Source organism: Rutidosis leptorrhynchoides, chromosome 4, assembly GCF_046630445.1.
Source record: "Rutidosis leptorrhynchoides isolate AG116_Rl617_1_P2 chromosome 4, CSIRO_AGI_Rlap_v1, whole genome shotgun sequence".
Taxonomy (NCBI): domain Eukaryota; kingdom Viridiplantae; phylum Streptophyta; class Magnoliopsida; order Asterales; family Asteraceae; genus Rutidosis; species Rutidosis leptorrhynchoides.
The window spans coordinates 206,049,194-206,068,304 of NC_092336.1; positions in this window are offsets into that span (position 1 = coordinate 206,049,194).

Consider the following 19,111-nt stretch of genomic DNA (forward strand, 5'->3'; position numbering starts at 1 on the left):
ATAATATTTCGCGTTCAAACTTTTATACAATATTTTACAAACTTACAATACCGCTTATTTTACATAAAGCATGAAATATAGCACACAATAACTTTGATACAAGATAGTTGTGAAGACAATTCTAGCTAGTACACAAGTCGTTCAGCAAAGGCAATAAAGACAAGTAATTCATACGTCCAGAAACAAGTCATGCATTCTGGTTTTACTAGGACTACTTCCCATCCTTGGTCTTGTGCAACATAACCATTATGGCCGTTGATAAGACAGCGTGTTGTAACGTCATCAAAGGGACGAGGGTTACGTAATGTCCAACAGTCCCGTAATAATCTAAAAACCTCATTTCTTACCCCAATTACCGACTCCGTCACTTGTGGAAACGTTTTGTTTAATAGTTGTAGCCCGATGTTCTTGTTCTCACTTTGGTGAGAAGCGAACATTACTAATCCGTAAGCATAACATGCTTCTTTATGTTGCATGTTAGCCGCTTTTTCTAAATCACGAAGTCCAATATTCGGATATATTGAGTCAAAATAATTTCTTAACCCGTTGCGTAAAATAGCATTTGGGTTCCCCGCAATATATGCGTCAAAGTAAACACATCGTAACTTATGGGTTTCCCAATGTGATATCCCCCATCTTTCAAACGAAAGTCTCTTATAAACCAAGATATTCTTGGAACGTTCTTCGAATGTCTTACAAACTGATCTCGCCTTAAATAGTTGTGCCGAAGAATTCTGGCCGACTCTAGACAAGATTTCATCAATCATGTCTCCGGGTAGGTCTCTTAAAATATTGGGTTGTCTATCCATTTTGTGTTTTTAAACTGTAAAATAGACAAGAGTTAGATTCATAAAAAAAATACTTATTAATACAAGCAATTTTTACATATATCATAAAGCATAAGAACACTATATTCCATATATTACACCACACGAATACAACTATCTTATTCCGACTCGCTCGTTTCTTCTTCTTCGGTTTTGGTTCGTTTTGCCAAGTTTCTAGGGATATATGATGTTCCCCTAATACGAGCCGTCGTTGTCCACATTGGTTTAGAAAAACCTGGTGGTTTAGAGGTTCCCGGGTCATTGTTATAACTTAAGGACTTCGGGGGTTGACGATACATATAAAGTTCATCGGGGTTGGAATTAGATTTCTCTATTTTTATGCCCTTTCCCTTATTATTTTCTTTTGCCTTTTTAAATTCAGTTGGGGTAATTTCTATAACATCATCGGAATTCTCGTCGGCATCCGATTCATCGGAGAATTGGTAATCCTCCCAATATTTTGCTTCCTTGGCGGAAACACCATTGACCATAATTAACTTTGGTCGGTTGGTTGAGGATTTTTTTTTTTACTTAACCGTTTTATTATTTCCCCCACCGGTTCTATTTCTTCATCCGGTTCCGATTCTTCTTCCGGTTCCGATTCTTCTTCCGGTTCCGACTCTTCTTCCGGTTCCTCTTCGGGAACTTGTGAATCAGTCCACAAATCATTCCAATTTACATTTGACTCTTCATTATTATTAGGTGAGTCAATGGGACTTGTTCTAGAGGTAGACATCTATCACATAATATCAAACACGTTAAGAGATTAATATATCACATAATATTCATATGTTAAAAATATATAGTTTCCAACAAAAATGTTAAGCAATCATTTTTAAAGAAAACACGGTCGAAGTCCAGACTCACTAATGCATCCTAACAAACTCGATAAGACACACTAATGCAAATTTTCTGGTTCTCTAAGACCAACGCTCGGATACCAACTGAAATGTCCCGTTCTTATTGATTAAAAACGTTCCATATTAATTGATTTCGTTGCGAGGTTTTGACCTCTATATGAGACGTTTTTCAAAGACTGCATTCATTTTTAAACAAACCATAACCTTTATTTCATCAATAAAGGTTTAAAAAGCTTTACGTAGATTATCAAATAATGATAATCTAAAATATCCTGTTTACACACGACCATTACATAATGGTTTACAATACAAATATGTTACAACAAAATAAGTTTCTTGAATGCAGTTTTTACACAATATCATACAAGCATGGACTCCAAATCTTGTCCTTATTTAAGTATGCGACAGCGGAAGCTCTTAATAATCACCTGAGAATAAACATGCTTAAAACGTCAACAAAAATGTTGGTGAGTTATAGGTTTAACCTATATATATCAAATCGTAACAATAGACCACAAGATTTCATATTTCAATACACATCCCATACATAGAGATAAAAATCATTCATATGGTGAACACCTGGTAACCGACAATAACAAGATGCATATATAAGAATATCCCCATCATTCCGGGACACCCTTCGGATATGATATAAATTTCGAAGTACTAAAGCATCCGGTACTTTGGATGGGGTTTGTTAGGCCCAATAGATCTATCTTTAGGATTCGCGTCAATTAGGGTGTCTGTTCCCTAATTCTTAGATTACCAGACTTAATAAAAAGGGGCATATTCGATTTCGATAATTCAACCATAGAATGTAGTTTCACGTACTTGTGTCTATTTTGTAAATCATTTATAAAACCTGCATGTATTCTCATCCCAAAAATATTAGATTTTTAAAAGTGGGACTATAACTCACTTTCACAGATTTTTACTTCGTCGGGAAGTAAGACTTGGCCACTGGTTGATTCACAAACCTATAACAATATATACATATATATCAAAGTATGTTCAAAATATATTTACAACACTTTTAATATATTTTGATGTTTTAAGTTTATTAAGTCAGCTGTCCTCGTTAGTAACCTACAACTAGTTGTCCACAGTTAGATGTACAGAAATAAATCGATAAATATTATCTTGAATCAATCCACGACCCAGTGTATACGTATCTCAGTATTGATCACAACTCAAACTATATATATTTTGGAATCAACCTCAACCCTGTATAGCTAACTCCAACATTCACATATAGAGTGTCTATGGTTGTTCCGAAATATATATAGATGTGTCGACATGATAGGTCGAAACATTGTATACGTGTCTATGGTATCTCAAGATTACATAATATATAATACAAGTTGATTAAGTTATGGTTGGAATAGATTTGTTACCAATTTTCACGTAGCTAAAATGAGAAAAATTATCCAATCTTGTTTTACCCATAACTTCTTCATTTTAAATCCGTTTTGAGTGAATCAAATTGCTATGGTTTCATATTGAACTCTATTTTATGAATATAAACAAAAAAATTATAGGTTTCTAGTCGGAAAAATAAGTTACAAGTCGTTTTTGTAAAGGTAGTCATTTCAGTCGAAAGAACGACGTCTAGATGACCATTTTAGAAAACATACTTCCACTTTGAGTTTAACTATAATTTTTGGATATAGTTTCATGTTCATAATAAAAATCATTTTCTCAGAATAACAACTTTTAAATCAAAGTTTATCATAGTTTTTAATTAACTAACCCAAAACAGCCCGCGGTGTTACTACGACGGCGTAAATCCGGTTTTACGGTGTTTTTCGTGTTTCCAGGTTTTAAATCATTAAGTTAGCATATCATATAGATATATAACATGTGTTTAGTTGATTTTAAAAGTCAAGTTAGAAGGATTAACTTTTGTTTGCGAACAAGTTTAGAATTAACTAAACTATGTTCTAGTGATTACAAGTTTAAACCTTCGAATAAGATAGCTTTATATGTATGAATCGAATGATGTTATGAACATCATTACTACCTTAAGTTCCTTGGATGAACCTACTGGAAAAGAGAAAAATGGATCTAGCTTCAATGGATCCTTGGATGGCTCAAAGTTCTTGAAGCAAAATCATGACACGAAAACAAGTTCAAGTAAGATCATCACTTGAAATAAGATTGTTATAGTTATAGAAATTGAACCAAAGTTTGAATATGATTATTACCTTGTATTAGAATGATAACCTACTGTAAGAAACAAAGATTTCTTGAGGTTGGATGATCACCTTACAAGATTGGAAGTGAGCTAGCAAACTTGAAAGTATTCTTGATTTTATGAAACTAGAACTTTTGGAATTTATGAAGAACACTTAGAACTTGAAGATAGAACTTGAGAGAGTTCAATTAGATGAATAAAATTGAAGAATGAAAGTGTTTGTAGGTGTTTTTGGTCGTTGGTGTATGGATTAGATATAAAGGATATGTAATTTTGTTTTCATGTAAATAAGTCATGAATGATTACTCATATTTTTGTAATCTTATGAGATATTTCATGCTAGTTGCCAAATGATGGTTCCCACATGTGTTAGGTGACTCACATGGGCTGCTAAGAGCTGATCATTGGAGTGTATATACCAATAGTACATACATCTAAAAGCTGTGTATTGTACGAGTACGAATACGGGTGCATACGAGTAGAATTGTTGATGAAACTGAACGAGAATGTAATTGTAAGCATTTTTGTTAAGTAGAAGTATTTTGATAAGTGTATTGAAGTCTTTCAAAAGTGTATAAATACATATTAAAACACTACATGTATATACATTTTAACTGAGTCGTTAAGTCATCGTTAGTCGTTACATGTAAGTGTTGTTTTGAAACCTTTAGGTTAACGATCTTGTTAAATTTTGTTAACCCAATGTTTATAATATCAAAAGAGATTTTAAATTATTATATTATCATGATATTATGATGTACGAATATCTCTTAATATGATATATATACATTAAATGTCGTTACAACGATAAACGTTACATATATGTCTCGTTTCAAAATCATTAAGTTAGTAGTCTTGTTTTTACATATGTAGTTCATTGTTAATATAATTAATGATATGTTTACTTATCATAATATCATGTTAACTATATATATAACCATATATATGTCATCATATAGTTTTTTTTACAAGTTTTAACGTTCGTGAATCACCGGTCAACTTGGGTGGTCAATTGTCTATATGAAACCTATTTCAATTAATCAAGTCTTAACAAGTTTGATTGCTTAACATGTTGGAAACATTTAATCATGTAAACATCAATCTCAATTAATATATATAAACATGGAAAAGTTCGGGTCACTACAACAGGCAGTCTTCATTTCCTAAAAAAAATAAAAATTCAGAATGGGGGGAGAAGACTAGTTCTTTAGGGTCTGCTAGGGAAAGACCATTCGGGTTCCATTTTCGAGAACTACACGAAAACAGACAATCTAACTCTAACAGAAATACATATTATCCTTTAAAGACTTGATTCTCCCCACACTTAGTTAGCTGTGGTGTCGAAATTGTGATTAACTTCGTTGTCGACTTCCATCGGACTATCTATGTAGTGTTTAACTCTGTGACCATTAACTTTAAATTCAATCCCATTTGAATTTATCAATTCTACTGTTCCGTATGGGAAAACTCTTTTGACTATGAATGGTCCAGACCATATTGATTTCAATTTTCCAGGAAATAGCTTGAATAGTGAATTGAAAAGAAGAACTCTGTCTCCTTCCTTAAATTCTTTTGAACTTCTGATTCTTTTATCATGCCATTTCTTCGTTCTTTCTTTATAGATTAACGAATTATCGTATGCTTCATGTCTTAATTCTTCTAATTCGTTTAGTTGACTTAATCGTAGACGTCCGGCTTCATGTAAATCAAGATTACATGTCTTCAAAGCCCAAAATGCTTTGTGTTCAATTTCTACTGGAAGATGACATGCTTTTCCATAAACAAGTCTAAAAGGTGTGGTTCCAATTGGAGTTTTGTAGGCTGTTCTAAAAGCCCAGAGTGCATCCTCCAATTTAATGGACCATTCCTTCGGATTTGATCCTACGGTTTTCTCTAGAATACGTTTTAAAGCTCGGTTGGTATTTTTAACTTGTCCACTTGTTTGTGGATGATATGCGGTAGAGATTTTATGAGTTACTCCATATCTTTTAAGAACTTTCTCAAGTTGATTATTACAGAAATGAGTACCCCGATCACTTATTAAAGCTTTCGGTGTTCCAAACCTTGCAAAAAGACGTTTTAAAAAGTTGACTACAACTCGTGCATCGTTAGTTGGGAGAGCTTGTGCTTCCGCCCATTTAGATACATAATCAATGGCTACGAGTATATATAGATTATTATGAGATTTTGGAAATGGACCCATAAAGTCAATACCCCAAATGTCAAATACTTCACATACTTGTATGACATTTTGTGGCATTTCATCACGTTGACTTATTTTTCCGGCCCTTTGACAAGCATCACAGGATTTGCAAAGAAGGTGTGCGTCTTTGTAAATTGTAGGCCAATAGAATCCAGCATCATAAACTTTTCTTGCTGTTAGTTGAGGCCCATAATGCCCTCCAGTTGGTCCTGTGTGACAATGGTTTAATATTTTACTAGCTTCATCTCCAAATACACATCGACGTATTATTCCATCGGGACAACTTTTAAACAGATGTGGATCTTCCCAAAAATAGTGTTTTATATCACTGAAGAATTTCTTTCGTCTTTGGTACGATAATCCTTTTTCAAGGAATCCACAAACTAAGTAGTTTGCATAGTCTGCAAACCATGGAATTTCTTTATAATCTATCTTCAATAGATATTCATTAGGAAAGTTGTCTTGTATAGCCGATTCATTTAGAACTTCTAATTCAGGATTTTCAAGACGAGAAAGATGATCAGCGGCGAGATTTTCTGCTCTTCTTTTATCTCGGATTTCAATATCAAACTCTTATAAGAGTAAGATCCAACGGATTAATCTTGGTTTAGCATATTGTTTTGAAAATAGGTATCTAAGAGCAGAATGGTCGGTATAGACCACCGTTTTTGCTAGAACGAGATATGATCGAAATTTGTCAAAAGCAAAGACAATAGCAAGGAGTTCTTTTTCAGTAGTTGTATAGTTCGTTTGTACTCCTTGTAATGTCTTACTAGCATAATATATAGGTTGAAATCGTTTTTCAATCCTTTGTCCTAAAACGGCTCCCATTGCAAAATCACTTGCATCGCACATTAGTTCAAATGGTAGATTCCAATTTGGTGTTATCATGATCGGTGCATTAGTGAGTTTCTCTTTAAGAATATTAAAAGATTTGATACACTCATCTGAAAAGATGAATGGAGCATCCTTTTCTAGGAGTTTATTCATAGGAGTGGCAATTTTAGAAAAATCTTTTATGAAACGTCGGTAAAAACCGGCATGCCCTAGAAAACTCCTAACTCCTCTAACATTGGTGGAATGTGGAAGTTTAGCAATTACATCTACTTTAGCTCTACCCACTTCAATTCCTTCTTTTGAAATTTTATGTCCAAGAACGATGCCTTCTTTAACCATGAAATGGCATTTCTCCCAATTAAGTACTAGATTTGATTGTTCGCATCTAATAAGCATTCGTTCCAGATTAACTAGACATGATTCAAATGTATCACCGAAGACTGAAAAGTCATCCATGAAAACTTCCATGCATTCTTCTATCATGTCGTGAAAAATCGCCATCATACACCTTTGAAAGGTTGCAGGGGCGTTGCAAAGTCCAAATGGCATGCGTTTGTAAGCAAAAGTACCATAAGGGCACGTGAACGTGGTTTTCTCTTGGTCCTCGGGTGCTATTGGAATTTGAAAATATCCGGAAAATCCATCTAGAAAACAATAGTAACTATTCCTGGCTAATCTTTCCAACATTTGATCAATGAAAGGTAAGGGAAAGTGATCTTTTCTGGTGGCGTCATTTAATTTTCTATAATCAATACATACACGCCATCCCGTTACAGTCCTAGTAGGAATAAGCTCATTTTTCTCATTTGTAATGACAGTCATGCCACCCTTCTTAGGCACGCATTGAACTGGGCTTACCCATGGACTATCAGAAATTGGATAAATTAGACCTGCATCTAGCAGTTTAATAATCTCTTTCTTAACTACATCTTGCATATTAGGATTTAGTCTTCGTTGGCGTTGCACATACGTTTTATGACCTTCTTCCATAAGGATTTTATGTGTGCAATACGAAGGACTTATGCCTTTAATATCATGAATCTTCCATGCAATGGCTGGTTTATGAGCTTTCAACACAGAAATGAGTTGTGATTTCTCATTTTCAGTAAGAGAAGACGATATTATTACAGGTAATTCAGATTCACCATGTAAATAAGTGTATTCCTAATGGTTTGGAAGTGGCTTTAACTCTAATTTTGGAGGTTCTTCTATCGATGATTTGTATCGATATCTGTCTTCTTCTTTTAGCATTTGAATTTCTTCTGTTGTTGGTTCATATCCATTAGCTATAAGTGTAGCTAACATTTCAGCTTCATCAATTGGTTCATTACCTTCTCCTAAAGAACATTCTCCTGTTCCTTGTAATTCTGGAAATTCTTCTAATAATTCTGCATGTGCATCTATAGTTTGAATATAATAACATGTTTCATCTGTAGATTGTGGTTGTTGCATTGCTCTATCAACTGAAAAGGTAACACTCTCATCCTCTATACTTAGGGTCAGTTTCTTACCGAACACGTCTATCATTGCTTTAGCCGTGTTTAAGAATGGTCTTCCTAATATGAGAGGAACTTGAGAATCTTCTTCCATGTCCAGAACAACAAAATCTACTGGAAATACTAAAGTACCAACTTTAACTAGCATGTTCTCCATTATTCCTCTAGGATATTTTATTGATCTATCGGCTAGTTGTATGCTTATTCTGGTTGGTTTCAATTCTCCAAGATCTAGTTTAGCGTATAGTGAATACGGCATTAGATTTATACTAGCACCTAAGTCTGCCAATGCTTCTATTGAACTAAGACTACCCAGAAAACATGGAATTGTGAAACTTCCTGGATCAGATAATTTTTCTGGTATCTTATTCAACAGCACTGCTGAACAATTAGCATTCATGGTAACAGCCGAGAGTTCTTCCATTTTCTTTCTATTTGAGATTAGATCTTTCAAGAATTTAGCATATCTAGGCATTCCTGAAATTACATCAATGAAAGGAAGATTTACATTTATCTGTTTAAACATATCCAAGAATTTGGATTGCTCGGCTTCAAGTTTCTCTTACTTCATTTTACTCGGGTAAGGAAGTGGTGGTTGGTATGGTTTAACATAAGGTTTAGCCTTAACTGTGTTATCTTCATTAACCTTTTCAACTACCGGTTCTTTTTCCTTATCTTGATCAGGTTGTGGTTCTTGTGGAGTAGGAATAGCTTCATCAGAAGTTACAGGTATTTCAGGTGGTTTAAGTGTTGTACCACTTCTTGTGGTAATGGCTTTAGCTGTTTCATTCCGGGGGTTAGCATTTGTATCACTAGGTAGACTTCCCGGTTTTCTTTCACCTATTAACCTTGCTAGGTTACTTACTTCTTGTTCCAGATTTTGAATAGAAGCTTGTTGATTTCTAAATGCTTGAGCATTTTGTTCATTAGTTTGTTTCTGAGATGTGAAAAATTGCGTTTGAGTTTCAACTAGCTTCGTCATCATGTCTTCTAAATTCGGCTTTTTATCATCGGTTTGTTGTGGTGGTTTGTTTTGAAAATTAGGTCTTTGCTGATTGTAATTATTATTGGATACTTGTTGATTGCTAGGACTTTGTTGGTTGTTGTATGGAATATTTCTGTTATAATTCTGGTTTTGATTGTAAATCGGTCTTGGCGGTTGATAATTATTCTGATAATTATTTCCAGGCCTTTGGTTTATGTATGAAATATTCTCTCTTTGTTCCATTGTTAATTCAATACTGAGACAATCTTTTGTCAAATGTGGTCCTCCACACTGCTCAAAACTAATTCGTATTGAGTGAATATCTTTAGTCATCTTTTCCATTCGTCTCTCCACAGCATCTATCTTTGCGGAAATGGAATCTAAGTCATGGCTAGAATCGGCTCTAGCTGCTTTAGATGATCTAACGATATCTTTTTCTTGGTGCCACTCATGTGAGTGGGAAGCAGTGTTACCAATAATTTTGTAAGCATCAGTTTCGGTTTTCTTCATAATAGAACCACCAGCTGCTATATCTATGTCTTTTCTTGTAGTGATGTCGCATCCTTGGTAGAATATTTGTACTATTTGACAGGTGTCTAAACCATCTTGCGGACATCCTCTTAACAACTTTCCAAATCTTGTCCACGCCTCATATAGAGTATCATTCGGCTTCTGTGTGAACGTAACAATTTCTGCTTGAAGTCTTACGGCTTTAGATGCAGGAAAGAATTGTTTAAGAAATTTTTCAACTAAAACATCCCATGTATCAATCGCCCCTTCAGGTAACGATTCCAACCAATCTTTGGCTTCTCCCTTTAAAGTCCAGGGAAATAACATGAGATATATCTGTTCATCCTCCACTTCTCGAATTTTAAATAGTGTGCAGATCCTATTAAAGGTACGTAGATGTTCATTTGGATCTTCCTTCAGCGCACCACTAAATTGGCATTGATTAGTCACCATGTGTAGAATTTGTCCTTTGATTTCATAATCTGGCGCATTAATGTCTGGATGAGTAATTGCGTGACCTTGGCCAGTGCGTTTAGCTCTCATTCGGTCTTCCATACTTAAAAGTTCCAGATTCTCCATAATTGAACTTGTTGAATCGGAATCACTAGAGGATTCTGATTTAATGGTTCATTCCTCAACAATCTCTGTTTGAATGATTGGTGGTTCCGGAGGAAAGGTTAGTGGTTCAGGATCTACGAATCGTTCCTGAATATTCTCCGGATTCTCAATTGTGAGGTCGGGTTCAAAAAATGGATTATCGGAAATTTGAACTGAAGTACTTGGTCGACTGGATGACGATTCTAAAGAGAAATCAACGGCAGTAATATTTGCTAAATGTCTTGATCTAGTTACAGGTGGTGAACGTACAAAAGGTGGTGAACGTCTTGCTCGGTGCATTCACTGAATATCCTATTAGTTTTTTAAAAGGAAAGAAAAATTATAATAAGTTATCCAATCAATAGACTTTTCTGATTTTGCCCACGTTTCGAATAGCCAAAAGATGCAGCAGAGGGGCAGGATTCGTTTGGTCTCAATATAATTGAGTACTGTTTGGCTCCAATAACCCGGTCCACGTACAAATCCAACTATTACTACGAACCAGAAAATTTTGATGTCTATCAATTTAACCACTTAAAATAAATTTTCGTAATTTTAAGAAATTTAGATAAGAAGTAGAATAAAAATCTATGTCCTAAAACTAGAATAGCGAGAAATAAGAAAGAAAAAGAGTTCGTCGAAAAAGGTCGAAAAAGAAAAAATGGTTGAAAAATAAAAGGTGACGGAAAAATAAAAGAAACTTATAAAACTTAAAAATACTTGACTAACCTAACCTTATTACTACAACTAACTTAAAATTATAATCGCAAATTGAGATTACTAATTGGAATGATAATTGATACATAGGTAAAAGTCGTCTAAAAATATTAAAGCTTACAGGAAAAACTAAATCCCAAATGGAAATAACTTAAAAAGAAACTAAAACTTAAAAAGGCGTCGCAAAATTCTAGAGTACCTAAATCTTAGTCTAAAGAAAAAGCACTTAAGGAATTCTACGGCAAAGCCTAAAAATCTAGAAGTAAAAATAACTATGGCAAAAACTAAGTTTAAAACTAAATATGAGCTAAAAATACAAATATTACGCTAAAACGATTAAAAAGGGACAAAATATAAAAATATACAAAAAGTTGTAAAAAGTACAATTTTTATAAAAATATTATTTTTATATTATTTATTTATTAAAACTATTAATTTTACAAATTAATTAAACTAATTAAACAAAATATTAATAAAAACTAAAATAAATTTTTAATTAAAACCTAATTAGGGTTTTATAATAATAATTATAATAATTACTCGTAATTAATGCCTGATTAGGGTTCTGTCGGCGTGTCAGGTTAGCTCCGCGAGTTGCGGTATTCCAAGAAGAAAACTCCGCGAGTCGCGGGGATCCAGAATTCAATTCAGGTACAGTTTTTTATTTGACGCGTTTTTTTTTTCTTTTTTTCTTTTTATATTTTTCTGTTTTAAAATCTAAATATTTGTATATAAAAAAAACTTATATTTAAAAACTAAAATAAAAATAGAATTACTTTATAATTTTATAAATAAAAATCTTAAAGCTAGATTTATATATATATATATATATATATATATATATATATATATATATATATATATATATATATATATATATATATATATTTTTATATTTATAAAATATATTTATAAAATAAATTAAATAAAACTTATATTTTTACAAACTAAAGAAACTTTATAAAACTAAAAATATTTATCAAACTCCTAAAAATATTTATATTTTTGTTTTTCTTTTTATATTTTCGAATATTTAAAACGTATTTTTATAAAAACGAATTTTAATAAAAGTAAACTAAATTTTTTTTTTTTTTTATATTAGCGTTGCGCTTCCGGCTTTTAAGAGTTCCCCGGCAGCGGCGCCAAAAATACTTGATGTTTTAGCAGAGTGGTATATAAAATAGCTTTTAATTTTAGCAGGAAATACTATTAAATACGATACATTTTTACACAAGATATTTATTTATTTATAGAATGGATATACTTAAACATTGCTACAACACTTATAGGCAGTGTACCTAATCGTACAGTAGTGTAGTTTTTAGTAAGTCCGGTTCGTTCCACAGGGAATCTTTTTAAACAAAGCTTAACGCTATATTCGTTTACTTTTATAAAAATACAAATATATATATAAGTAATATTATTATTATAAAAGGGGGGTTTTTACCGTTTAATGACCGGTTTGTCGATTTTAAAACTTTAGTCGCAGTTAAAACCAAATGTAAAATATTAAAAATAAATACAAGACTTAAATTAAAGCGTAAAGTAAATAACGATAATGAAATTGCGAATAATAAAAGTGCGATAAAATAAACTTGCGATAATTAAAAAGTACGATAATTAAAAGTGCAATTAAATAAAATAACAATAAAAATGCGATAATTAGAAGGGCAATTAAATATAAAATAAAGGAAATTAAATATGAAATAAAAGAATTATGCTTATTTAAACTTCCGTAATCATGATGTTTGACGTGTTGATTTTAGTTTTATGCCCATGGGTTAATTGTCCTTTGTCCTGGATTATTTAATATGTCCGTCTGGTTTTTGTCCATAACAGTCCATCAGTCATAAATATAAAATGCGAGTATCCTCGTCAAATTATCCTTATACCCGAAGTTAAATATTTCAACTAATTGGGGACTTAAACTTTAACAAGATTTTAATACTTTGTTTAATAATTACACCAGGATGTCGACTGAGTGTAATCCAAGGTTTTAATATTTTGTTATCAATTATACCAAGTGTCCTTGTACATAATTTCACCCCTGTTTTAATTATTCTAGTGGCTATTAATCCATTCCCGTGTCCGGTTAAATGAACGATTATTCGTACATATAAATACCCCGCCCATCGTGTCCGATCGAGTGTATATGGTAATTTATAGGGACGCCCAATTGTAAATCTTTATATTAACATTAACAAACTATCATTTAGTTAAACAAATATAAAGCCCATTAATAGCCCATAGTCTAATTTCTACAAGTGTCGTTCTTTTGTCCAAACCCCAATTATGGTACAAAGCCCAATTACCCAATTTTAGTAATTAGCCCAACATCATGATTACTTCGTTTTAAATAAGCATAATAATAACTTAGCTACGAGACATTAAATTAAAAAGGTTGAACATAACTTACAATGATTAAAAATAGCGTAGCGTTACACGGACAGAATTTCGACTTACACCCTTACAATATTCGCTAACATACCCTTATTATTAGGATTAAAATTAAAATTAAAATTAAAATATAAATTATATATATATATTTTACGTATATAGATAGAGAGATGGATATATGTTATGAAAAATGATCAGAATTCGGTTGGCTTTATAGGGAGTTTCAAACTTTGGGTCTCCGCGACTCGCAGCATTTTTTGCCTTCAAACTCCGCGAGTCGCGGAGTTTGTAAATACAGCTCACCAGCTTTTGGCTCTTTGTTTGCCGACGATTTATTTTATAAATATAATATATATATAATTAATATAATTACTTATATATTATATTATATTTATATATATAATTAACTTGTAATTTTTAGTCCGTTGCGTCGAGCATTGAGAGTTGACTCTGGTCCCGGTTCCGGATTTTCGAACGTCCTTGCGTACAATTTAATATCTTGTACTTTGCGTTTTGAATCTTGTACTCTTATAATTTCGAGACGTTTCTTATCAATAATTGGAACCTCTTTGATTGTCTTTTGTACTTTTGAGTTTTTTGGTCGTTTGCGTCTTCAATTCGTCGAATCTGTCTTTTGTCTTCACCTTTTATTATTTAAACGAATATCACTTGTAAATAGAACAATTGCAACTAAAAGCTTGTCTTTCTTGAGGAATACTGCTATGAAATATATGTTCGTTTTTAGCATTATCACAATGCTTCAAAAGGTGCAGCATTAATGCTCGAGTGATAACTGTTGTTGTACGAGAATTCGGCGAGTGGAAAATGTCTTTCCCAGGCCTTTCCAAAATCAATGACACATGCACGCAACATGTCCTCCAAGGTCTGAATTGTTCGTTCACTTTGCCCGTCAGTCTGAGGGTGATAAGCAGTACTCATGTCAAGACGAGTTCCCATGGCTTCTTGCAAAGAACGCCAAAATCTAGAAGCAAAACAGGGATCGCGATCTGAGATGATCGATAAAGGTACACCATGACGAGATACAACTTCCTTGATGTAAAGTTGAGCAATTCTTTCCATTGTATCAGTTTCCTTCATCGCTAGGAAGTGTGCAGATTTAGTAAGGCGGTCAACAATAACCCAAATAGTATCGTATCCGCCCACCGTCTTTGGAAGCTTGGTGATAAAATCCATTGTGATCCTTTCCCACTTCCATTGTGGGATCTCCGGCTGTTGAAGTAAACCAGAAGGTCTCTGATGCTCGGCTTTAACCTTCGAGCAAGTCAAACACTTTCCAACATAAGTTGCAACGTGCTTCTTAAGATTCGGCCACCAATACTGTTCTTTAAGATCGTGGTACATCTTTTTCGCTCCAGGATGAATCGAATATCTCGACTTGTGTGCTTCATCAAGTATAAGGTTCCGTAGATCTCCATAAAGAGGTACCCAAATTCTTCCGGCATAACATCGGAGTCCAGACTCCCTAACCTCGAATCGAGAGACAAGTATGGTCAAATGTTCGTGAGATATATTCTCCTCCTTGAGAGCCTCATCTTGGGCTACTCTGATCTGGCTTTTGAGGTTCGAATGGATGGTGATGTTCAAAGCCCTAACACGAAGAGGTGTCATCTCCTCCTTTCTGCTTAAAGCGTCAGCTACAACATTGGCCTTGCCAGGGTGGTAACGAAGTTCACAATCGTAGTCGTTCAGTGTCTCGATCTATCGACGCTGTCTCATATTCAGTTGCTTCTGATCGAAGATGTGCTGGAGGCTCTTGTGATCGGTGAAGATAGTGCTCTTAGTTCCATAAAGATAGTGTCTCCACAATTTGAGCGCAAAGACAACGGCTCCAAGTTCGAGATCGTGAGTAGTGTAGTTCTGCTCGTGAATCTTCAATTGGCGGGAGACATAGGCAATAACCTTTGATCGTTGCATCAGTACAGAACCAAAACCACTCTTCGATGCATCGCAATAAACAACAAAGTCGTCACTGCCCTCAGGAAGTGATAGGATAGGTGCGGTGGTTAACTTCTTCTTCAAAGTTTGGAATGCTGATTCGTGTGCGGGTTCCCAAATGAACTTCTTGCCCTTGTGAGTCAACGCAGTTAAGGGACGCGCAATCAGAGAGAAACCTTCAATAAACCTTCGGTAGTAACCGGCGAGACCTAGGAATTGGTGAATATGCGTCGGAGTAGTGGGGGTCTCCCACTTGCTGATGGCTTCAATCTTGGCGGGGTCAACTTTGATACCCTGGTCCCTTACAACATGACCCAGAAATTGAACTTCCTTCAACCAAAATTCACACTTGGAGAATTTGGCGTAAAGTTGCTCTTGTCTTAAGAGTTCAACCACTAGTCGGAGGTGTTGCTCATGTTCTTCTTCGCTCTTAGAGTAGATGAGGATATCATCTATGAAGACGATAACAAACTTATCCAAGTACGGCTTGCAGACACGATTCATAAGGTCCATGAACACGGCAGGTGCGTTTGTCAAACCGAATGGCATCACGAGAAACTCATAATGACCATAACGGGTCCTGAATGCAGTTTTCATCACGTCACTTTCTTTCACCCTCAACTGGTGATAACCGGATCGCAAATCGATCTTTGAGTAAACACTCGATCCTTGTAGTTGATCAAAAAGATCATCAATTCGTGGAAGAGGATACCGATTCTTGATAGTCAATTTGTTGAGTTCACTGTAGTCGATACACATACGGAAGGATCTATCCTTCTTCTTCACAAACAACACAGGTGCACCCCAAGGCGAGAAACTTGGTTGGATAAATTCAACGTCAAGTAGTTCTTGTAGTTGGCTCTGTAATTCTTGCATCTCGGAAGGTGCGAGTCTATAAGGTGCGCGAGCTACAGGTGCAGCTCCTGGCACTAAATCAATCTGAAACTCTACTGCTCTCTGCGGCGGCAATCCAGAAAATTCCTCTGGGAAGACATCGGAAAATTCATTCACAATTCGAACGTCGTTCACGCTCTTCACCTTGGTTTCTACCGCTTTCACATGTGCTAGGACAGCAAAACGTCCCTTCTTCATAATCTTTTGCGCTTTCACGCAACTAATGAGGTTCAACTTCGAGGTACATCTCTCTCCATAGATAACCAGTGGTTCACCATCTCCTTGTGGTATGCGAAGTGATTTATCTCCACAGATAATATCGGCCCTTATCTTGCTCAACCAATCCATACCGACGATCACGTCAAAACTTCCCAGTTTGATAGGTATCAAGTCAATTTCGAAATCTGCACCAGCTATGTTGATAATAGCTCCACGACTAATATGGTCAACCTTTTCAAGTTTTCCATTGGCGACCTCGACAAGCATACTCTCTTTTAACGAGACTAATGACCAATTAATCTTATCGCAAAAATGTCTACATACATAACTTCTATCCGCACCAGTATCAAACAAGGCTGAAGCTAAAAGATTGTTGATTGTGAATATACCTGTCACCAAGTCGGGATTATCGCGTGCATCCCTTGCATTAACATTAAAAGCTCTACCACGGGGTGGTCCGCCGTCTTTTCGCTTGTTGGGGCATGCATTTCTGAAATGGCCCGTCTGCCCGCATTTGTAGCACTTCTTCGGTCCATTGGTGTTCGGCTTCCCATTCAAAGTGGTGACCTTGCAGTCTTTTCCAACATGCCCAGTCCGTTGGCACTTCTCACAAACAACATTACAATATCCAGTGTGGTGTTTGTAACACCTCTTGCATTGTGGTAAGTTTCCCTTGTAGTTCGGGTTGGAGTTGGTGTTGTTGTTGGGGTTGGGGTTTCCACCGTTGTTGTTTCCTCTGAAACCCTCATGTCGTTTCACCGGGTTTTGATCATAGTTCCTTCCCCTGTTATTGTTGTTGTTGTTGTTGTTGTGGTTATCCCATTTGCGCTTCTCACTAGTACCCGCTTCAAACTTAGTTTTCTCCGGTTCATCGATGGTTATTTGATTCATCAAAGTATGCGCCATGCGCATCGCTTCGGGAACATTTGGTGGTTTGGACGAGGTGACGTTTCCTTTAATGCTCTTAGGAAGTCCCCAGAAGTACCTTTCCATTCGTTTGAATTCCGGGGTGACCATTGTCGGACACATCAGGGCTAGTTCCAAAAATCTCCTGTTGTAACCATCAAGGTCGTTCCCAACGGCCTTTAACTGCATGAACTCCATTTCCATCTTTTGTATCTCGGTTCTCGGACAATACTCATCAATCATTGCCGCTTTGAATTCCTCCCATGGCGTAGCATACGCCTCATCAATACCTTTCGCTTGAGCTAACGTGTTCCACCACGTTAGTGCGCCGTCAGATAGTGTGCACGAAGCAAACTTGGTCTAATTATCCTCCGAACAGTTGCTAACTCGGAATACTGATTCAAGTTTCTCAAACCATCTGGTGAGACCAACCGGTCCCTCAGTGCCGCTGAAGTTATGTGGTTTACAGCTCTGGAATTCCTTGTAAGTACACCCATTTCGAATGGGTTGAATAACCGGTGGTGGTGGCGGTGGCGGTGGAGCTTGGGGTTGCATTTCCGCAATGGCTGCGGCTACACGTTCTTGGATCATCTCTTCAATTTGAGCAGCAGTAGGTGTGGATCGACCGTTTGCCATGATGTTCTAAACAAAAAATTTGACTCAAGTCAAAATCCAGTATGCAAGTAGTAATAATACAGTATATAGTAACCAACATGGAATCAAAACATCACATGTTATTAAATAACGCATCTAGGTACAAATACCACAGAATCATCGTACAGTAATGTAAATAGAACATCATGCAAAAATTAAATAACGCAAAGTTCCATTCATTAATAATAATAAGTTTCATACATCTGAATAATTTCGTACAATACATAAGTGAAACATAAAACTATAACTAGATTACATAACGAAATCTAAATACAAAAGTCCTACGATGAAGGTGGGTGAAGGATGTCCATAACCTGAGACATCTGCTCCTCAAGCTCAGCTACTCGAGCTCGGAGGATTTCCACCTCCCTTGTCAATTCCTCAACTGTGGGAGATGGTGGGGCAGGCGGTGCCGGCGGTGCAGGTGGTGCCGGTGGTGCAGGTGGTGCAGACCTCACGAAACGAGGTGCAGACGTTCCGGCTCCAGAAATAGTCAGTACGTAACGGGGTGCCTTACGCACTTGTGGGTCGGCAGGGTACGGCACAAGCCGCTTACGAGCAGTAACCCTATGACGCCGACCAAATGTGTCAGTGAAGGCTCGTCCTCCGTTGATCCCCGGAATGATGGTACCGTCGAAGCGATACCGCTTCTTCGGCGAGGTGGAGGGTGGCAGAATAGGTATATCAGCAGGGTCCTCATCATCACTGGAGTCGTCTGAGGAGGTGTCGTCGGATGAAACATCAGTGGATGACGGGTCGTCCGAATCATGTGGTGGCTATACGGGTGGCTGAACTGGCCGTCCGTGGGTGGCCATCATCTGTCTGTATCTGCCTGGTGGAATCGACACTAAACGTCCAT